The 4,046-nt window shown below is 54.2% G+C and overlaps 1 protein-coding gene across 3 annotated transcripts in view; it reads right to left on the bottom strand.

The window, feature by feature from the left end:
- Nucleotides 1–2,032, bottom strand: part of DSN1 (DSN1, MIS12 kinetochore complex component) — a 29,171-nt gene extending 27,139 nt beyond the window's left edge. The window contains exon 1 of one of the 3 annotated variants that reach the window (XM_011929098.1): nt 1,882–2,032. The gene's annotated coding sequence lies outside the window, so the exon portion shown is untranslated. The remainder of the gene's footprint in view (nt 1–1,881) is intronic. The other 2 variants (XM_011929095.1, XM_011929096.1) reach the window with 2 other exon arrangements.
- Between the last annotated feature and the right edge of the window lie 2,014 nt (nt 2,033–4,046).

Genomic DNA, 4,046 nt, shown 5'->3' with positions numbered 1-4,046 from the left:
TCTCGGCCTCCCAAAGTGCTGGGATTACAGGCTTGAGCCACCGCGCCCGGCCCCCATCCATTACTTCTTATTCTTAGTTCTCCAGATCCAAAGTCCTAACTGTTCTATAAACAGTCTCTAAATCTTTTCTCCATTCTCACTGTTACTGGTTTATTTATTATTCTGAGACATGGTCTTGCTCTGTTGCCCAGGCTGGAGTGCAGTGCCGCAATCTTGGCTCACTAAAACCTCCTCCTCCCCAGTTCAGGTGATTCTCCTGCTTCAGCCTCCTGAGTAGCTGGGATTACAGGCATGCACCACCATGCCTGGCTAATTTGTGCATTTTTAGTAGAGAGAGGGTTTCCCCATGTTGGCCAGGCTGGTCTCAAACTCCTGGCCTCAAGTGACCAACCAGCCTAGGCCTCCCAAAATCCTGGGATTACAGGCGTGAGCCACCACGCCCAGCCTCACTGTTACTAGTTTAGTTCAGGTCTCATAATTTCTGGTCCCTCCCACTATCTAACAGTCTCTCCACTAGTTTTTCTGCCTCCAGCTGCCCCTCTCCAGCCTATTCTTTGTTTTTGTTTTTTTTTGAGGTGGAGTCTCGCTCTGTCACCGAGGCTGGAGTGCAGTGGCACAGTCTCGGCTCACTGCAACTTCCACCTCCCAGGTTCAAGCAATTATCCTGCCTCAGTTTCCTGAGTAGCTGGGATTACAGGTGCCCGCCACCACACCCGGCTAATTTTTGTATTTTTAGTAGAGATGGGGTTTCCCCATATTGGCCAGGCTGGTCTCAAATGCTTGACCTCAGGTGATCCGCCTGACTCGGCCTCCCAAAGTGCCAAAGTGTACTCAACACCTTAGGTAAACTAGCCCCAATTTACCCATTCCTGCTCTCTCCTCCCACTCCTATTCCCTGTATTACTTCTGAATCTTTGCACATATGTGTCCTTCTACCTGTTAAACTTATTTATCCTTCCCAACCTAGCTCAAATATGAAGCTTTCACATCACTTCTCTTTTGCAGAGTTGGTGGCTACGCCCCTTGGCCTTCGTAGCATTGGCTATATTTGTTTACATGTCTGTCTCCCCAGCCAGGCTGTATTTGTATTCCTAGTGCCTGTCATGAACAACTGACTGAAGAATGCAGGGATGTGACCTAGGCATCTCTTCATCGTCCCCCCCTCTCCCAGCAGAAATCCGTCTGCGGGGGATGCTAAGTAAAAAGATATGAATATATGCAGAGGAACAAAAGGAAAAGATAACAAGGAGGGGTCGGTCAAGGATCTGAATCCTCCACAGTCCTTATAATCGTATCACACAGATCCAGACTTGGATAATAACGATTGTATCACACAGATCCAAGCTTAGAAAAGCAACAACCGTCAACTGTTAAATGCTTATTCTATGCTAGAATCTGTGCTACGTAAGCGCTTTACCTGCATTGTTATTCCACTTAATCCTTTCCACAACTCCGTAAGCACCATTAACTCCACTTTGCAGACAGGGGAACTGAGGTTCAGAGGGGCAAAAAGCCTGGCCCAAGCTTGTGACGCAGCCAGCCTGGGGGCAGAAGGGAAATTCGAACCCAGGCCTGTCACCCCAGGCCTCTGCCCAGTCCTCACCTGTTTCTGGAGCCTAGACCCCTGGCTCGGCAGATACGTCTCTAATGGGGTTAGTAAGGGGGACTGCCCTCGGGTTTCATTTCACCCGGGAGGAGGTCGCAGCGCCCCCCGGGGCCTCCCAGTGTCCACGGTCGGGGCCGGGGGTGCGGCGGGTCGAGCTGGGCCGAGGAGTACAACGCCAAAGAGAGTAGTGCGGCGGCGGGCGGGGCCCCATCAGAGAACAAGCCTGTGACTTCTTGACCTCAGGGCGACGCCCGTCCAGTCCGGAGCCTCCGTACCTGAAACACAAGGCCACGGGTCGCTCTCCACAGCCCCAGGTCACTCCTGGACGCCTTGCGCCCCCGCAGCAGATCCTCCCTGGTCGGGGTCAAGCGGTCTCCGCCTTCTACGTCACTGTCACCGCCTCCGAAACTCCCGCCAACCAAGGGCGCATGCGCGACCGTCAGCTTCTGGGCCACGGGCGCGCGGAACGCCTGCCTCTGAGGATGCGCATGCGTACACCGCCGTCCAACTCTCCTGCCAGCTCCGCTCTTCTGGTCCAAGTCCTTTAGGTCCTGTCCGGCTACGTCACCACCTCTCTCCAACACCCCGCCCGGGGAGTCCCTTTCTGGAACCCGCCACACTATCGTGTCCTTTTGCGCCCGACGGCCCCAGAGCCCATTTAAGATGGGGGAAACAGAGGCCCGGAGAGATTCTTGCCGGAGGAATGCAGCGCCTCAAAAGGCATCTGATGGCCTGTCCCCGTCGCTAGGCTCTGGTTCCCACTCCCTTTATCTCCGTAACTCCCAAAATGTGGACCGTGACTCTCCCCAGGGGGGACTGGAGCTCTGAGCTCAGTTTGCCTCACAGTCTATCCCACTCCTGCTCTAGGACTTTTTCTTTCTCATTTCCAGGCCACCCCCTCAAACGGCTTGATTTACTTGCTTGGTGGAGGGGGGGGCCTGCCCTCGGGTTTCATTTCACCCGGGAGGAGGTCGCAGCGCCCCCTCGTGGTTGCAGTGTCCACGGTCGGGGCCCGTGGGTGCGGCGGGTCGGGCTGGGCCTAGGGGCGTGACGGGGACAGGGCATCAGATGCCCTTTGAGGCGCTGTATTCCCAGGCGCTCTTCCCTCTGCCTGGGAAGGCTTTTCCTGCTTTTCCTGGCGACATCCTCCAATTTTTTTGTATTTTGAGACGGAGTCTCACTCTGTCGCCCAGGCTGGAGTGCAGTGGCGCGATCTTGGCTCCCTGCAACCTCCGCCTCCCGGGTTCGGGTTCAAGCGATTCTCCCGCCTCAGCCTCCCGAGTAGCTGGGATTACAGGCGCCCACCACCATGCCTGGCTAATTTTTGTATTTTTAGTAGAAACCGGGTTTTGCCATGTTGGCCAGGCTGGTCGCGAACTCCTGACCTCACGTGATCCACCCACCTCGGCCTCCCAAAGTGCTGGGATTACAGGCATGAGCCACCGTGCCCGGCCACATCCTCCAATTTTAAGCCTCAGCTAAGGAATGATTGATTTCTCTCCAAGCCTTCTTTCTGGCCTTAGGCTGAAAACCAACTGTCCGTTCTGTGCTCCCAACCTGTGCCTGCTCCACTATCCCATGCTGGCCTAGGAGGTTCCAGAGAGCGGGCTGCTTCCTCAGCACTCAGCATGACGCAACCAAAATGTCCCCTTGGATGTGCACAGTCCTTTCTTTCACAGGGAAACTTCCAAATATTGAATTGTAAGTAGCCCATGAAGTCCAAAAGAGGGGTTGGAGAGAGGCAGCTGGAGCTGACTGTGGTCATCCTTCCATAGCAGTTGTGGTCCTTGGAAAAGTTTTCTGGTGGGAGACAAAAATCTGCCTGCCTGAAATTTCCACCCTGTGGTTCCAGCCTGCTGGCTGCAGCAGCCATACTGAAAGCAGAGATTTGCCCTTGGCTCCCTGAATATCAGTTTCTGGGGTTGAGAGGTACCCAGTTCCTTTTTTGTTTGCCTGCCTCTTAAACTCCACTCTGTCAATGTGCCAGGAAGAGAACTCAGTGTTCCTTCCCAGCTAGGGCTGGCCATCCTGGGGCACAGTGAGAAAATGATTTCATGGAATGCAGACCCAATACATCTTCTACATCATTTCCTGCTTTGAGTTGTTGCATGGCTCCCTCCTGTCCACAGCAGGCACACGTTTTTTTTTCTTCTCCTATAAGGCACTGTGTCATTAGGCTGGGTGTAGTGGCTCACGCCTCTAATCCCAGCAGTTTGGGAGGCTGAGGCCTGCAGATCACTTGAGGTCAGGAGTTCGAGAGCAGCCTGGCCAACATAGCAAAACCCCATCTCTACTAAAAACACAAAAATTAGCTGGGCGTGGTGGTATGCACCATAATCCCCATCACTTGAGAGGCCGAAGCAGGGGAATCACTTGAACCTGGGAGGCCGGGGTTGCAGTGAGCTGAGATCATGCCACTGTACTCCAGTCTGGGCAACAG

The sequence above is a fragment of the Colobus angolensis genome, unplaced genomic scaffold (assembly GCF_000951035.1).
Source record: "Colobus angolensis palliatus isolate OR3802 unplaced genomic scaffold, Cang.pa_1.0 Scaffold8, whole genome shotgun sequence".
NCBI classification, from domain to species: Eukaryota; Metazoa; Chordata; class Mammalia; order Primates; family Cercopithecidae; genus Colobus; species Colobus angolensis.
The sequence above is the reverse complement of the archived record's forward strand: the minus strand, read 5'-3'. Positions and strand labels throughout refer to the sequence as shown.